Source organism: Ictidomys tridecemlineatus, chromosome 9, assembly GCF_052094955.1.
Source record: "Ictidomys tridecemlineatus isolate mIctTri1 chromosome 9, mIctTri1.hap1, whole genome shotgun sequence".
Lineage (NCBI taxonomy): Eukaryota > Metazoa > Chordata > Mammalia > Rodentia > Sciuridae > Ictidomys > Ictidomys tridecemlineatus.
Window position 1 is genome coordinate 106,365,992 of NC_135485.1, and position 19,466 is coordinate 106,385,457.

The following is a 19,466-nucleotide window of genomic DNA, read 5'->3' on the forward strand; positions in this document are numbered from 1 at the left end:
ATCATATTGACCAATACATAAAAGATTTTTAACCTCACTTATGGTCAAAGAAAAACAAATTAAGGTTAACGCTGAACTTTTCTTTTTATCTGTCAAGTAGACAAAGATTTAAGGATTTAATAATACCAGTGTTTGTTAGAATGTCACAACTAGTCACACCAAATTTTTGATAGAAATACAAATTGTACAGTCAGGTATCATCTATAAATATTTTAAGCATGCACACTCTTTAACCTCACAGTGAGTCAATGTCTCCTGGGAGTCAGCAAAATCCTTTCAAAGGATCTGTGAAGTCAAAATGCTTTTCATCATACTTCTAAAATACTATTTACTGTTTTCTCTATGTAAACATTTACATTGCTGGTTCAAAAGCAATGATGGTGAAATAGCCATCCTTTTACTGGAAATAAAGTCCATGGCAACAGATTTTACTAATCGTCATTTCATTTTTATCCACCATGCACACATAGTTACACACACACACACACACACAAACACACACACACACACAGTTGTACTCATAATGTCATTGAAGAAGCACCAATTTTTTAAAAATTTATTACAACTTGACTTGGGAGTATATGTTTCTTATTACATTTTATGTGATAAAACTAGGCCTATATTAGGCATTTATGTTGCCTGCTGAAGAGAGTTGTTTTAAAAAAAAGTTACATTAACTGAAATAGTCCCTAGTTTAATAAAACATCATTTTTTAGCAGAAAGAATGAATGACAGACAAACTATGGTTATTGAGACTTAAGTATTGGGGAGATACAGTTTTTTTTTTTTCTAAACTGAACAACAAGCCTGTCACTTCAGAGAAACAACTGACACTATTTGTTTGTTGCCAATGATCACATTTGAGCTTTCAAGCAAAAATTTGAATTTTGGAACATTATATTCATCACCAAGAACTTGACAGCTTCCCAATATTTAAATACTTTCCTGTGGTGTTATTAACAAATGGAATTTTTTCATACTATTTGCCAAATATGGTAATATTTGGAAAAATCTTAACTCAAAATTAACTTACTTTCAAATGACCCTGGCATAGATGAAAGAGCTAGTCAAAATGCAAAACACACAAATATATTTTATTTAACTGAGTACAAAAATTGATTTGTTTTCAAATTCCACAATGGAACTAAGCTTTAAGAAGTTTCTGGGCTACAGAATGTGATACAGGAGGGCTTGCCTAGGATATTCAAGGACCTAGTTTTAATCACCAGTACTATAAGAATGAAAAGAGAGCGGGGCAGGGGGCGCAGGGAGTGGGGAGAGAAACAAAGAGGGAGAGAGAGACAAGCTTCCATTTATTAAGTTTTGCTTTAGCATCAAGAGGAATAACCATATTTTCTGAGACAGCTAGAAAACTAGCCTTATTTTCCAACTTTCTACAAGTATAGAGGCAGGTTTGCTTCACCCACTTCACCAACATTATAATACATTGAATGAAGAAGTAGACATCAGAGTTCAACTGTCTTCTAAATAAAAACTTTTTTAAAATTTTGAAGTCATACATTAAAATAATTAGCAACTGTTGAAATGATGCCACTGTTCTCACCATATGTTTTTTTTAAATTTGGAAAATATACATAATTTAAAATTTTTCATTTTAATTCTTAAAGCAACAAATATTGATAGCTATATCCTAAATTTTTAAAAATTCATATTATTTTAAAAATAATTAATTGCTCAAAAATTCTCTTTAGCTTATTTATTTATTTATTTATTTTTGATTAGAGCATTATTGTTATATATTGGATTCATTTGGACTGAATCATAGATGCATGGAATTTTATTTCAATCCCTGCTTCTCCCTACCCCGCTCCCCACTTTCCCTTCCTTCCTGCCTCCCCTAATTCTCCTTCCTCTACTGATCTTCCTTCTCACTCATTTATTTACCTTGTATTTCTACTTTATATACATAAAGGTGAAATTACTGTGGAACATTTGTATATGCATACAGTATAATTTTGTTAAATTCATTTCATATTGCCTTCCCTTTCCAATCCCTCTTCTCTCACTCTCCATATCCTTCTCCTTCATTGATTTTTTTCCCTATATATTTATGCTATCCAATTCCCACCACTACCTTCTTTCCCTCATCTTGCTCTAGCTTCCACATATGAGAGAAAACATCTGACCCTTGATTTCTGAATCTGGTTTATTTCAATTAGTACAGTGTTCTCTGTTTCCAACTATTTACCAGTAACTGCCATAATCTCATCTCATTTTTCTTTATGGCTGACACAGCCTATTTTCTTAATTCCTCTATTGACAGGCATCTAGGCTGGTTCTGTAATATGGATATTGTGAATTGTGCTACTATAGTTTGCTGATTATAGTTCTTTTGGATAAATACCAAAGAGTGAGTCAGTTGGGTCATATAGTGGTTCCATTCCTTTTTTTTTTTTTTTTGAGGAATGTCCATACTGCTTTCCAGAGTGATTGTATTATTTTGTAGTCACAACAAAAACATACCAGTGTACCATTTTTACCACAGCCTCACCAGCATTGATTATTTTGTGTTCTTGCTAATTGTCATTTTGATTGGAGTGAGGTGAAATCTTAGTGTAAAGGATGTTGTTGGTATTTTGATGAGCATTATGTTGAATCTGTATATCACTTTTGGTAGTGTGGCCATTTTGATAATATTAATTCTCCCTTTCCAAGACTATGGGAGGTCTTTTCATCTTCTAAGTTCTTCTTCAATTTCTTCTTCAGTTATCTATAGTTTTCATTATACTTTTCACCTCCTTGATCAGACTAATTCCGAAGTTTCTTCTTTTTTTGTTTTTCAGGGCTTTATTTTCTCTCTCTCTCTCTCTCTCTCTCTCTCTCTCTCTCTCTCTCTCTCTCTCTCTCCCCAGAGAGATAGAGAGAAAGGGATGATTTTCCTGATTTCTTTCTCAGATGAATCACTGTTGGAAAATAATAAATCTATTTATTTATGATAGTTGATCTTGTGTCCTGCTATTCTGTCAAATTCATCTATCAGCTGGATAGTTTTTAGGTCCTCTAGATATAAGATCATATCATCAGCAAACAGATAGTGTGACTTCTTCTTTTCTTATTTGAATCCCTTTAGTTTCCTTCTCTTGTCTAATTGTTCTGGCTAGTGTTTTAAAAAATATATTGAATAGATGTGGTAAGAGTGAACATTTTTGTCTTGTTCTGGATTTCAGAGAGAATACATTGTTTTTATCTATTATGTATAATGTTGGCTTTGGGGTTTTCATATATATCCTTTATAATGTAGAAGTAAGTTCCTCCTATCCCTAGTTTCTGTAGCATTTTTATATGGGTGGGTGCTGGGTTTTATCAAAGGCCTGTTCTGCATGCCATGAGATAATCATAAGATTATTGTTCTTAAATCTATTCAAGTAGTGAATTGCATTTATTGATTTGTGTATGTTGAAACAGCCTTTCATCACTGGGATGAGGGCCAGTTGATCACAGTATATTTTCTTCTTTATGTGTTTTTGAATGTGGTTTACTAATATTTCATTAAAGATTTTTATATCTATGTTCATCAGGAATATTGATCTGAAGTTTTCTTTCCTTGATGTGCCTTGTCTAGTTTTGGCATCAGGGTTACACTGGTTTTATAGAATGTATTTATAACTGTTTTCTTCCTTTCAATTCCATGAAATAATTTGAGAAAGACTAATGTTATTAGTTCTTTGAAGATCTAGTAGAATTGGCTGACAATCTATCTGGTCCTGGGCTTTTCTTTGTTGGAAGACATTTAATTGCTGTTTTAATTTTATTACTCAATATTGGTCTGTTGGATTTTCTGTATCTTTCAGGTACAGTTTGGGCAGTTCATATATATCTAGCAATTTGTCAAGGTCTTCTAGATTTTCCAGTTTATTGTGGTACAAATTTTCAAAATAGCTTCTAATGATCCTCAGGATTTCAGTAGAGTCTTTTACTTTCAGAAGTATCATCTTCTTTTTCATTTCTAGTTTTGATTATTCAGGCCATCTCTAACTTTTGCCTAAGGATTTATCAATCTTATTTATTTTTTAAAAGAAAGAATTCTGTTGCGTTGATCCTGTGTATTCTTTTGTTGTTGCTGCTGTTCTGAATTTCATTAATTTTGGTTCTGATTTTTATTATTTTCTTTCTTCTACTAGTTTTGGAATTAGTTTGTTCTTCCTTTTCTAAGGTCTTCCTTTTCTAAGGTCTTTATTATAGATTTCTTTGGTCTTTTTTTTTAACATAGCTACATAATCCTATAAATTTTTCTCCTAAAACTACTTTCATACTGTCCCATAAATTTTGATATGTTGTATCTCTTTTTTAATTTGTTTCTAAGGATTTCTTGATTCGTGTCATTTTTTAATGATCCATTCTTCATTTAAAAGTGTATTGTTCAATCTCCATGTCTTTATGTGGTTTCCATTCGTTTTCTTATTGGTAATTTATAGTTTCATTCCATTATGATCTGACAAGATGAACAGGATTGTATCAATTATTTTATATTTGTTAAGACTTATATTGTGTACTTTAATATGCTGTATTTGGGGAAAGGGCCCATAAGCTGCTGAAAAGAAGGTAAAGTCAGATGTTTTGGAGTAAAATATTTTGTAGTTGTCTATTAATTCAACTTGATTTACAGTATTATTTAAGTTGATAATATCTTTATTGATTTCATGTTTGAACAACCTGTGTAGTGGTGATAAGGGTGTGTTTAAATTGCATAGTATAATTATATTGGGGTCTCTTTTATGCCAAGAAATTGTTGTTGTTGTTTATGTAACTAGGTACACCAACATTTGTGACATAGATATTTACTATCATTATATCTTCTTGTTGGATTGTTCCCTCTACTAGGATTTAGTAGCCTTCTTTGTCTCATGTGATTTACTGATGCTTATGTAATGAGAATCAGCTATTAATTACAAAAGTACACTCCTGTGTTGGGCTTTCAAGTAGTTTACACACTTAGGTTGGAGTTCCTCAGAAGGTCTCAAAATACCAAGGCATCCTCAGGTCAAATGTAGTTCAATGTAACTATCTTCCAATATTTTTGTCAAAGGAAAACACATTTTTATTTGGAATAAACTACCATATTTTGAGATATTGTGTTATAATTGATCCTAATTTTAGGTGAGATATGACTCAGTAGTGTTAGAGAAAAGTGAGAGTCTAGTTATTGAAAGAAGAACGGTACAGGACTAATCACACACACACCTGGGATAAGCAGTGTGTTTATTGTCAGGAGCCTGATAGGGCTTCTCTGTACAGACAGGGACAGCAGCAGCAAGGAGGGACAGCAGCAGCAACTCCCCCTTAATATTACCTTTTATAGGCTAAAATCATGGCCATGCACTAGGGGCCGGGTTTAGTCTTGACTGACATACTAAGCATCCCCAGATCTTGTGGAAGGAAAGTTTGTTTCTGGGGAACAGAGACAGGTAGTTTTCCTATCTCTCAGAGGGGGAACAGGGAAACTGACTTGTCCTTTTTCTTCTCAAGGAGAGAACAGGAAACCAGTACATCCTCATTTCAGAGGCTGGTAAATTGTCTCCTATCTCTCAATGAGGGAACAGGGAGAGACTAGCAGGTCTCCAGGCCAGTAGATTTTATCTTGGGCTACATTCTATTTATTGGGAATAACAACAGTATTCATAAAGTGAGGGTGGGGAAAAGGAAGATGGCTGCAATTATGCTAACAGCTATTTATATGTTTCTCTTTTCTTAGTGTCAATTATTTATTTTTCATTAACATTACCAATGAAGGTTTTTAAGGTTGTTGAATGTGAAAGTGGCAACTCAAAATTTTTTGGAATGTTGACTAATTCTATGAAGAAATATGTTCATATATAGCTATTGATATTTTTTAACTAACTAGGAGCTTTTAAAATTATTTGTAATGTAATTCATACACTCAGTTGTACACATGTGTCTGTGCATGACATGCACATACACAATATCTTATGTTACAAGTTAATAATTACTCATTTATCCAGCAATAACTAAATTAATATTATCAACATAGAAAATGACCTAGGTGTTATACCTTTACCATGGAATTATAAAATGCTTGGTTAGACAATATCTTAATAAAATTCAGGACCATTCGGCCACTGAGCCACATCCCCAGCTCTATTTTGTATTTTATTTAGAGAAAAGGTCTCAACTGAGTTGCTTAGTACCTCACTTTTGCTGAGCCTGGCTTTGAATTCGTGATCCTCCTGTCTCCGCCTCCCAAGCCGCTGGAATTATAGGCATGCACCACCACGCCCAGCAACATTATTTTTCTTTATAGATGAATTTGTTTAGAGCTACAAGGAAAAAAAATCACACAATCATAAATTTATTTATAAATCATCGATACAGGAAAGTACAAATTATTAATTGTTCAGCACATTCAATCAAACCAATAAGACCTACTTCATCAGCTAAGGCTACTCAATGAATGGTACTTTCTTTCTTATTTCATTACTTACTGCCTTTATTAAAAGAAATGCTAGTAGCTTCCTTCTGAATTGCTGACAGTCTCTGATCATATGTAGTTCAAACTGGTGGCAAGAAGATGAGAGAATTTTATCAACTTCTTCACCAATTCCACTTTTTATTCCTTCTCTCTTGGATGAGAGAAGATGATTATTTCGACGACACACAGCTTTACAATTATAAGATTTCAGTGATTCGCATTTACTGAAAAAAATCTAAAAAAGTGATAAATCACAAATGAAAATGCAAAATTTAAACTATAGTGTGAAACACAAGAAAGAATTCCATTTGCTTTTGTTTAATTAAACATAGTTCTTTGATTCCTCCTTAACATTAAGATAAACAACAATTTAGATTTAGCCAAATTAGAAACTCTCTCAGATCGCTCCCATCTAATATCCCTAAATGATGTCTTTAAAAGAGGTGTTGAAAGAAAAAAGAAAGGAAGGAAGGAAGGAAGGAAGGGAGGAAGGGAGGGAGGAAGGGAAGGAGGAAAGAAAGAGAGGAAAGGAAAACCCAAGGAAAGAAACTACTTATGCACACAATCCTTTCAGGAGGCAGCAACTATAATTTAATTCATTTTATCACTGCCCACTGAATTGATCTTTTGTCTATTTTTGTGCAAGTTAACTTATTTTGATAGTTTATGTCATGAATCACTATAGAAATTTAATTAAATTGATATATTAACTGTGCCGTAATTGCCACTGAAGTATTACGAATGTCAGGCCACTAGCTTTCATTCCAGATTGTAACTGGAAATAAGATGCTGCAACTTGGATTATTTTCTTTATTAAGAGAAGTATACAAAATAAATAACCTAGATATATCCATTTTGACCTGTATCTGGAATTAGAATTTTTACATCTTTTTAAGAGATGTTTTTGCAGAATATTTATAATTTTTCTTTTAATTTTTCTAATATACTAATGTTTAATGCTTTTTTTGTATTTATAACCTAATCATTGAAAAACTGCCTATTGATATTAATGCTACTCAATTTTTAAAAAATATTTTTAGTAGTTATTGATGAATCTTTATTTATTTATTTGTTTATATGTGGTGCTGACAATCTAACCCACTACCTCACACATGTGAGGCAAGTGTTCTACCACTGAGCCACAACCCTAGCCCCTTATTTTTTTACTCTAATTTATTTAGTTTTTGTGTTAGTTTCATTTTAGTTTTCATTGAGATTATTTTCAAAATACTCTAATAATTAGACACTTTCCATACCACAAATAACATAAAATCCAGACCACAAATAATATAAAAATCTTATAGAAATAAAATACTCAATTTAACAAAGTCTTCATCTGAGCACACATTAGTTACAATTGTGCACATCAGGTATTTATCAAACTAACAGTATATACTAGATAAAGGACTTCTAACTAGGCCAGAGTAATTAAGATAATTAAACTTTTATTGAATAAGGAAGAGCAAACTCATGCACTCTGAATGCCTTGGCTATAAATGTAACATTTTATCTTACTTAATAAATGTAAGTTAAAATATTTTGAATGTTTAATATTTTGGTTTATTCAAACTTCATGCAATTGTACACCTTTGCAATTGGATACAAAAGCAAAACCTAGTTAGGCAATGAGTCATATTACTTTGAAGCAACTACTTATATCAAAGGTTATTTTTACTTAGCATCATGTCCAAAATTAACTTATTTCCTTCCAAAAATACTCAGAGTACAAGGGAAACATTTGGGGCATAAATAAATAGTAACATATAAAGTGTTAAATGTAATAGATTAAAACTATTTAATGTCATAAATTCTAATTAGTTGGCATTTTCCTTTTCACCCTTATAAAAGACTTTATGAATTAAACAATATTTCTTCTATCTAAACACCAAAAACAGTATAATATATCATTTTATGAATAAATATTTGCAGCAAATTTAGTACCAGGATGATGATTAAATACTAACAACACATTTTTGGACTAGAAGTTCTATTAGAAAACCTACTTTTATGTAGAAATCTATCTTTAAAATTATTTTGAAATTATGATAACTTTTATTAAATGATACAGTTTATAACTATCTCAGATTTACAAAAAATTGCAAAGGTAGTATAGAATTCCTCTATATCCAGTTTTTTTATTGTTAGTATCTTATATTAATATGGCCACAATTATTAATTATAATTAATAATTCAATATTACAACATTAACTCGTGCCCATGCTTTATTCAGATTTCCTTAGTTTTTACTTCATGTCTTGCCTCTGTTCCAAAATCTCATTCAGTTTTTAGTATTGCTATCATAATGAGCTCCTCTTGGCAGTTTCTCAGACATTGCTTATTTTACGTGACCTTGATAGGCTTGGTGACTATTGATCAGGCATTTTATATGGTGTGCTTCCATAGATATCTGTCTAATATGTTTCTTGTGATTAGACTGGGATTGCATGTATTGGGAAGAAGACCAAAGACAAAATGTGGCTATGTGTCATATCAAAGGTTGATATGTGATTATCTTTGCTGATATTGATATTGGTAACTTTGCTTGAGTATAATTTGTCAATTTTCTTCACTGTAAAGTTACTGCAATTTCCTGTTTAATTCTATAATCTTTGGAAATTAGTCATTGTTCATCCTACACTTAAAACTGTCAGGACTTATGTTCTTCCTATTTAAAGAAAGAGTATCTATAACAATTCCTTGGAATTTTTCTGCATGGAAAATTTTCTGTTCTCTGCTTATTTATTTGTTCAGTCACTATTCATATCAGCATAGAAAAAGTCTAATTTTAAATCAGTAACATTTAGTATCAATAGTAACTATTTAAAATGGAAGAATCATTCAAAAGTCCTTGCAGCTAAAAAAGTACATTTTTCCACAGTTTTAGCATATGGCTTGCCAAGTTGCCTCTGGTACAATCACATGCTAATGATTTTTTAAAATCTTATGCTCCCTTTTCTCTGATTTTTCTCTTTTATTTTTGAACAATATGCATTTTTATAAGTAAAGGAAAACTTCCCTATCCTCAGTTCTTTGTGACTCCTTATGAAAAAAATATGGAGAAAGACACTTTTACCTAAGAGTAACTTTTAATTTTCTTTTTTTTCTGTACCACATATATAGTTTTTCTCTCTCTTTTTTTCCAGTAAAACTGTTTTCTTTATTTACTCTTTATTTATGATACACTTTCCATGGGTTCAATGCTGAGAATAATGAGCAATTGTAGTATATTTGGTTCTCACAGCACATTATTATGATTAACTTTGGTTTGTACTTAAATTGAGGAAAGCATAAATTAGATATATTCAAACACATCACATTTTTTAAATCATGCAGACACTAAAAAATATATCACTTTTCTCATTTCTTTTTACAGTAATGTCACATACCTTATTCAATTGCTGTGCATCTTCCAGGATGCCATAGAATTTCAGTTCTAGACTCTAAATGGTCATAGAATTATAACTGACCAATCACAGAGCAGAAATCAAGAAAATTGTCTTGGTAAGGTACAGATATTCCAATATGCCTCAGTCACAGTAGACTGGTATTATATAAACCTAGACTTCAGTATTATGTGCACTTATGTAAGATTAGCATGGCTATAAGGCAGAGAGATTATTCAATTATTGTGGATCTGCTTGTATCTTAAATTTATTTGCCACTTTCATGAAAGAAAGAAACCCATAAAAATGTTTGCAAATGTTTATCACCAGATATCCCATTGTCTTACCTAGCAATTCAATTCAAAATATCCATACATTAACAAATAATTTATTTTTAACAGATGAAGGGTTTTCTTTTCTTTTTCCTGGCCAAAGAAATTGATTTTATATTAAGAATTTATATTCACTCTTATTTTAATGAATTTACAAAATTATGCTCTGGCATATGGCTGTTAATATAGATTGACATTTCCAAGAATACTCATCCACAATTTGTATAAAGATGAAAAAATACAGTGAAGTTTACCTGCACTTCAATGTAATTCAAACACTGGTCATCACCCACTGAGTGAACCAATCTATGGTAAATATAGACCAAATTGAAACAGCAGAGAAAATTCAAATGTAATAAAACTCCAGAAAGATCCCACTTGAGCAAAATATTTGTGAATCAAATTTCATTGCATGTTGTTGAAGCCCAAATGTTTTCTTCCTAAAATATTATTATAGATGAATATGCTGATCAGAAGTAGTTTCCTGCAATTCTGTCTCTATATGACAAAATTATATTTGATTGTCTTTGAGCCTTGTGTGATTCAAACATGTAAGTTTCTCTTTTATTTGTAATACCATGGCCTCATATATCACTTTCTTCAGAAAAAAAAATATCTTCTTAGAAATTTAGGTGAAAGTAAGTAAAGGAATGAGTGTAAGAAAGACCAGCAGAGTAGAGAAAGGAAAATAGAGGGAAGGAAGTAGGGAAGAAAAGGAGGATAACTGAGGACTGAAATGGAGTAAATCAAATTCCATGCATGGCTGATTCTGTCAACATGAACCCAACTCATGTATAACTATAATGCACCAAATGAAGAAAACGCCAAAATAATAAATTATATGAAAAATAATTAGCATTTGAAAAATTAAAGAGTACTGCATTTGAATAGCAAATGAAGAAGAAATTTTACCCAAATATTTGTGAAATCATTAAGAAGATACTCTGAGTGAATATGATATCATTGTTTTTAAATTTTTATTACCAAGCTCTAGTAACTAAAAAATTATATAGTTCCTATCTACAGTAGCATGATTTTAGAGACTCTTAATAATAAATCAAGTGACAATAACAGCTTTTTACATATCCTGGAGCTAGCCTTTATTTCAATAAAGTTTTCTTAAATACCCATACTGTTTTCAAGACATGTACATAGATCAATTTGCTAAAAAAAAAAAAAAGGCAATCTTGAATCATGATATGATTAACTAAAAAAATGTAAAAATCTATCTACCTAATTGCTGATAGTTGCTTCATTTTTACAATTTTTATATAGGGTACCCAAATTACAGCTGCAAACAGAACAATTTACTCAGCAAACAAAGACTATAATTCGATGGGACAGATTAGAGCCAGCAAGTTGACATCTGTGAATTATGCAAATAGAGGAGTAGAAAATAACTAGGTTCTAATAAGCAACCCCTATTCAGATGGAAAAGGGGAGTGGGAGAAAGACTCTTCTCAGATAATTATTAAAGTTGGGAGGGTACTTACTCCCAGGGTGCATCTCAGGGAGGACTAGTGTGTTTTGGCTTGCTTCCTCAAGTGGAAATTTAAGTGTGAATTAAAAAATGGCATGCTGAGTTTGAGGAGCGGCTTCTTCTCTCTTTGCCAAAGAGCAACATTGGGTAGAGGGCAACATGTCATTGATTTTGAAGCTCCAATGCACTTTGTATACCCTTATGGTGAATAGTAAGTAGTTTAATGCTGTTTACGATGGGAACTTTATGAATAATGTTAATAAAGTATGTTTGCACTGCTGCTCCTTTAACTTGACAGAATGTTGCCACCTGCTCCTTAATGTTTCTGATTAACACTAAAATAAAATCATTATTAAGGAATAAAAACAGCAAATTTATTCTCAAAGGAAACATTTATACACATGTAAAGATTATTGTGCATATGTCAAATTTCTTTCAAAATTAGTTAATATATGGAAGGATCACAGCGTTTTGGAGATTTGTAAGATTTCATAGTAATCAAATCTTTATGACAAGTACTATGTTTTATAATAAAATGTAACAAAATGGAGTGAAATAGAATTATTAGAACATGGGGAAGGACTTAGTATATAGTAAGTCTGAACTATAAGAATGGCAAAACACATGCCTAGAAATTTATGACTGCACATGTGTGGTGAACTGAATCTGTAGATCACGTGACATTTAAATTTTTCACTGATGACCTGTATAATGTAATAACAGTAATGCTTAATGAGTTTCTGGAATCATCAAATAAAAAATCATGACTAAGCTTTTAGAATGACAGATTCAAAATCTGAATGATGTTTGTGAAAAGTAATAGCAAGTAGAATGTTCTATTAAGATAGATGAGAAAAATCAAGGCTTGAATGTAATATAGGAGATAAGAGAAAAGATGAAGGGAAGAAGAGAAAATATAACTACTATTTGGAGTACTAATATATCAAGCAAAAAGGACTTAATACGTGTTACTTCCCATCCACACAAAAGTACTACAAAATAAGTATAATATTACAAATTAATATTACAAAATAAGTATAATATTACAGAGTACTAAAAAATTGACTCAGAGAGGAACTTAACCCACCCAAAAAAAGGACATCATTCAACCTTAGTTGGATCTAATCTTGGGTATATTTAAGAGTTTAGTTGACTGTGCTCTGTTAAGAATTCAGCTTTTGGAGCTGGGATTGGGGCTCAGAGGTAGAGCGCTCTCCTAGCATGTGTGAGGCACTGGGTTCGATCCTCAGCTCCACCCCAAAATAAAATAAAGGTAATGTTTCCATCTACAATTAAAAATTAAATATATTTTTTTAAAAATTCAGTTTTTTCCCTAATGATGACAAATCAGTAAATAAATAAGGAAATATACAATATCAAAATAGTGAAACTTTTCCCATTATCTTTAAAATTTTCACTATATGTAATTCTTAGTTCTACACTCAACAACTCAGAAGAATATAGGCGATATCAAAATAAGTGAGAAAATGACAAGGAATTTTTGGAAAGAAATTTAAATCATGGAAAACATGTCATCTCTGGGAGTACTAGGTTTGTCTAGTGCTCTCTTAATATAGTAAACTTTAGTACCTTGATTATAAAATATGTGATATTCTATAGATGACTTCAACAGTCTTTGTCTCAGGGAAGATGTAGGATTTTGCAAGGTATCCGCTATAGTCTGGATCTTAAATGTTCCCCAAAGAACCATGTGTTGAAAGCTTTGCCCCAGCCTTCGGCACTATTGGAGGTGGTGAAAATTTAGCCTGTTTGAAGAAAGCTAAATCATTAGGGACATACCCTTTAAGAGGATATGGAGATCCCAGCCCCCCCATCTTTGTTTCTCAGCTATAATGAAATGAGCAACTTCCCCACATGTGCACCCACCATGATTAACTGTGCTACTGCAGGCTCAAAACATTAGAGCCAAGGAATTGTGAACTGAAAACTCTGAAAAAAAAAAATGAGCCAGAATAAGCCTTTCCTCATTCTAGCATGTTTATTTCAGGTGTGTCAGTGATAAAAATTGACTAATCAGTATCAGTGAAGAACAAAGCTCTCTAATACTTGGAACCTAGATATAACCAAAGAATCAATAAACAGCTCACTGCCACATGGCAGTCCATGTGGTGGGCAAAAGAGAAATTCTCTGAGAAGTGTTGGCATGTCACTCTGCATCTCTAATGGAAGCAAATTATATACTTCCTAACGTGACAGTATCACTCTAGTCATGTTCAGATAAAATGTTCCAGTGAAATCTAATAGCTCATACTCTCCAGAAACATTATTTAAATAATTGCATAATTGTGTCCCACTTTTTTTGACAACATGCCATTTCTTGATGTAGCAAGGAGGTTTTTTGTTTGTTTTTAAGATGGTAACAAACTGTAAAACCATAGCAGAGTACAGAAACAACAAAGGCAGAGTTCTCCCTCTTTAATAACCCTAACATATGACTGCTGAAATAACACTTCAGCCTGGAAAGCTGACTTTTAATAGAACATTTGCGGATAATTGAACTCCTGCTCATTGTTCAAAAGGTCATGAGGTTTGAGTGGGCTCTTTTTCTTTTGGTAAATTATTCAGCTGAGTATTTATTGGCCTGTCAAAAAGAAAGTATTGTATAAACTGTCTTGTTGCTCTTTACTGTTTCCTAATTTGATTGCGTTTTTTTTTTTTTTTCTGTGCATAACCCCCAGCAGAAAATCTCCATCTCTCTTTCTCAAATTCTAGTACAGGGACCTCTGTCTTTGCTCTTTGCTATATAGATCAGCCTCATAAATCAAACAGATATGAATTTAGTCAATGGGAAAGAATTATAATACTGATTGAATGACAAGATTTTGTTTGATGTTTGTTTCAATCCAGATCAGATTTTTGTTTGTATTAATATTAATTGAGAGCATTACTTAAAAGAAATCTACAATGGAAATAGTGGATCCAATTTTGAAGGCATTACTAATATTAGATTATTTAAAGTCATCTATATTACAATAAAATAGCAAAATCTGTATTTGCCATCACTGATTCTACCAAAGTGGTACCTGTACAATATCGACATGCTTTACTATAGTCAAAAAATTGATTATGGCTAGTTCTAAACGAAGTTTGGGTGCAAGTTGGAGAGCTATATCTAATCTTCCTGTCTAAACATGTTGGCCCTGTGGACTATTTGCAGCATCCAATGTAGTCTGAAGGAGAATTACTTAAGAGTAAGAGGATCCTAAGAAAACAGAGGGTGTGAGAAAACAAAGGGTGACTGAATTTGAAGATTGCATTCTATATGCTGCTCTGATTTTTCTGCAGTCCTTAAACTTACCTCCTTACCTACCGCATGAATCTAATAACAGTTTTTATTACTTTCATATAAGATGGAGTGGTCTCTTCCAAATAGTTTTTTTCTCAGTGAAGAACTTCCTGTGAATTAGAAATTTCAACTAATACATCGTATAGTATGCCCTTGGACTCAGCTACCTGTTATTTTAATTCTTCTTTTAACACTGGCATTGGTCATATCAATTCAACCTCTTATAGACAAAGAGATACACAGGTCACTTTCCCAAGCTAGCTGCCAGGATTATGGATTTTCACCTTGATCTAAATGATATCAGAGTCTAGACTCTAATATATTTCCATATCACATAAAGGTAGGGTTGCTTTAAGACCTAGTAGAACTTGACAAGAAGATTTAGATTCTAAAGGGACAATTAAGACATGAGATCTTCTGTTTCAAACCATCCAATAGGTAACTTTCTTAACAACCAAAAGATCATCAAATGCCACTGCATTCTCCTGCCCTCTGATTTAGTCTTCTGTTTCCCTCCTTGTCTAATGGAAATTGATTTGACTCATTTCCTGACTTTACTCCACCTTTGCCTCTCAGGTCCTATTATTCCTGAGAGCTTGGCTGCCTGAATTCTTCTTCTGCTTGGCTAGATGAGTCATATCATCTCTGAAGCCCACTGTTTACATACATCCTTGGCATTTCAAGTGCTGACTTTGACTCACCAAGGCTTCATACTCACCAATCAACAGAAAACTTCCAAGTAGGTGCTAACACAAGCCTCTGTCAAAATTGCAACTATAATTTATAGTGTGGTTCTTGTCTTATGGTTGACAACATTTTACTCTAAAACCCACAAAGCGTATGTAATAGGTATGGTAGTTAACCTGAAAGTCAGACTGAGATGGGAGGAAAGTGAACTGAATTGTCGTTGTGTCTTTGGCAATCTCATTTCTTTTGTAGATGTGTCTCTTCTCCCTTGCTACTTCTCCTTTGTGAACTTACGTACTGATCTAACCTTTGGGGTTTCTAAATCTGACTTAGTTTATTTACTGCCATTTGTTCTCTTAAGAACCCTAAATTTGATTAAATAATGTAATACATGGATGAGTATTACCAGAAGCAGAAAATAGAAAGCAGTATTTTAAAAAATAATTTTCAAAATATGGACTTTTTCTACCTGGCTTTGAATCTTGCCTATCCCATTTATAAACTGTGACACCTTGAGTATCCTATTTGAACCTCCATTTTCTCATTGGTAAAATGAAGACTTAATGCCTACATTAAGTAAATATTAAAAATATCAAGTGACATTATATATATGTGTGTGTGTGTGTGTGTGTGTGTGTGTGTGTACACTAAGTATCATGTTTTACATTCAAAAGCATTCTAGAAAAATAAAATAGTAACAAGGGTTACTACTATCACTCAATATGTGAACCTGAATTAGCCATTAAATATCTCTATAACTTTTATTCTCTATATATTTTTGTATTACAGATACATAAAAAAATTGATTAGTTGATTTTTTTGTTGTAATTATGGCTTAATACAGTGAAAGAATACAAATCAAAATCAGCAAAAGGGCCAGGCACTGTGGAGTATGCCTGTGTATCCCAGTGGCTCTAGAGGCTTGTAAGGATTGTGAATTCAAAGCCATGCTCAGCAACTTAGTGAGACACTTTAGCAACTCAGTGAGACCCTATCTCTAAACAAAATATTAAAAAGGGATATGGATGTAGCTGAGTGATTGAGCGCCCCTGGGTTCAATCCTCATTACCAAAAAGGAAAAAAAAAAAGGCAGGAATTTCAAAATGCATTCTGCTGTCATATGTATTTAATTAAAATTAATTAATTAATTTTAAAAATCAGCAAAGGGAAAAGACACATGGAGAGAAATCTAGAGAGCCCATGCACACACTTTCAGGCATATCTTCTCAGTGGAGTAACCTAGAGATACATTATTAAGATAAATTTAGTTGGTTACACAGACATGCCACAGACCAAGGGGTCAGGCTTACAAAATCATTATAATCAGGCAGAATAATCCAGGGGTTCAGCTTCTCCCTCTGGAGTATAAAGGATATGGAAGTTTTGAGTCACCTAGCCTACTGAGTTTACATTTTCCTTACCCCAAACTAATATGAGATGTTAAAAGCTGGGAGAAATGTGTGAAGGTCATATGCAAACTCTGTACATGATTTTCAATTTTTCTGAAAATCTAAAATTGCCTTAAAAACAAATTCTATTTTTTAAAAAAATCAACATCTAAACAGAGCAATAGTCATGTAAGTTGTTAAATATTCAGGTCCAATAGAGGTTTTTTTGTTTGTTTGTTTAATTTTTCATGATATACAACACCAGAATACACCTTGCTATAACCACAAAAGCATTGAGCATAACCTGTTCCAGTTCCACCCTGGCTCTCCCCCAACCTACCTCCCCTCCCTCCACTGCATGGATCCCTTTCCAATCCATTTATAGTTTACCTTCTTTGTGTTTTAATTGGCGTCCTGTAGATACACATGATGCCAGTAACCACTGTGTCATATCCATGCACACATTTACGAAAGTTTGGTCAGATTCATCCGACTATTCTTCTCTTTTCTCATCCCTTCTTTCTCTTCCTCAATCCCTACTCTACTGATTTTTCCTGTTTTGATGAAATTCCCTTTCCCTTTTTATTTTTCCCGTTCTCTCCCCCACCCCTTATTTTTGGATTAGCTTCCTCATATCAGAGAAAACATTCAACCTTTGTCTTTTGGGGACTGTTTTATTTCACTTAGCAAGACAGTCTCCAGTTCCATCCATTTAACAACAAATGTCATAATTTTAATCGTTTTATGGCTGAGTAATACTCCAATAGTGTTTTAACACTTTTCCAATGGATTTAATTGAAAGAGATAGTACTATATAAGAGATATGCCTTGGCCAGTGCCTTTAAAATTTCTAATGAGTTTGTGTTTAAAAGATTGAACTTTTTCTCAGTGACACTAGCTAAAATGTTGGAGGAAATAACAATATCTACCAATAGAAAAATGGATAAACAAGGTGGAATGTTATTCAGCCATAAAACAAGAATATAGTACTAGTACATTCTACAGCATGAATGAAACTTGAAAACATTATGACAGTAGCTATATACATAGGACCACATATTGTAGGATTTATATGAAATGTCCAAGCTAGGCAAATCTACATAGCAGATTAGTAGTTTCTAATGAAATAAGAGTAGCTGAAAATGGGTATGGATGTTCTCCTTGAGGTGATGAAAATGTTCTGGAATTAGCAGTAATGGTTACATAGCCTTGTGAATATACTAAATTATACACTTTTAGAAGAGTGAATTCTTGGTGTGTGAATCATATTTTGATTTTTAAAAAGTTCTTCCTTACAAACTCTCAGGTTAAATTTTACTAATAATATGCTGTCTTTTGCATACTAGATGGGAACACATATCCACTTATTTTAAATAAATTCTAATGCATGGGAGTGTCTCCTTTAAACACCTTCCTTAATCTCCTTCCTTTCTCACTCCATTCCACACATGTGCAGAGTCTGTTTTTATATATTATCACACAGGTTAAGACCTTAAGAACTCTTTTTTGTCTCACTTGTCCTAGAATTGTTGCATCAGTGAAATTCTTATGACTACCATGGCTTATTTAGATCTTATAATATGTGGATAAAACAGATTGAATAACCTAGTAGTTATAGCCAGGCAGTAGAATCCACCTGCTGAATTTCTACACTTCTCTAGTTGAAAGCTTGATAAATGATCACTACAATTAGTCAAGCAATAAAGCTTGACCTAATTGAAAACAACAGGTTTGGGTGGTTTTTCAGTTTGTTTGTTTGTTTGTTTATTCGATAGTTACAGAATTGTGTGCAACCAATGATATGATTATAGTAGTTACTGAAAGTACACATAGAAGTCAGAACGATGTTTTGATATTGAATTGAATCAAAACTCCTGTCCTAATGGAATTTGATAATGTAAACTGTGACAAAGATACTTTATTTCCCTAATGTAGTAAGATTTGTAATTTGAAATGTAAAATGAAGTCCAATATCTGTATATCTTGATTTATTGATTTTCCATTTGTTATCAATTTTTTCTATCTTAAATTTTGCTGACATCAAAAGAATCCATTATGTTAACAAACTTTTAAAATGATTTCTGTATATGGTATATGTAAAATGGCTTTAACTGAACAGCTTATCTTCCACTTGCAAGTATATGGAAATATCAGCATATCAAAATAAAAAGAATGTCATTAGAAGAATGGATTTATTATTTTGAACACTTTATGAAAATCCTTTTGTTTCTAATGGTGGGCATCCAACTGAAGTTTCTGAGTTATATCCGCAATATTCTCACTAAAACATCTTAGCTAGTAGTACCACTCATTTATAAATACAATGTTCAATCTGTTTTTTGAATTTGGAGTGTGGAGGTATAGTTAAAGGCATGGAAGATTTTACTTTTAATTTTGTATTAATGTCATCATCCCCGCTATTTAACTTCTTTGATGTCACC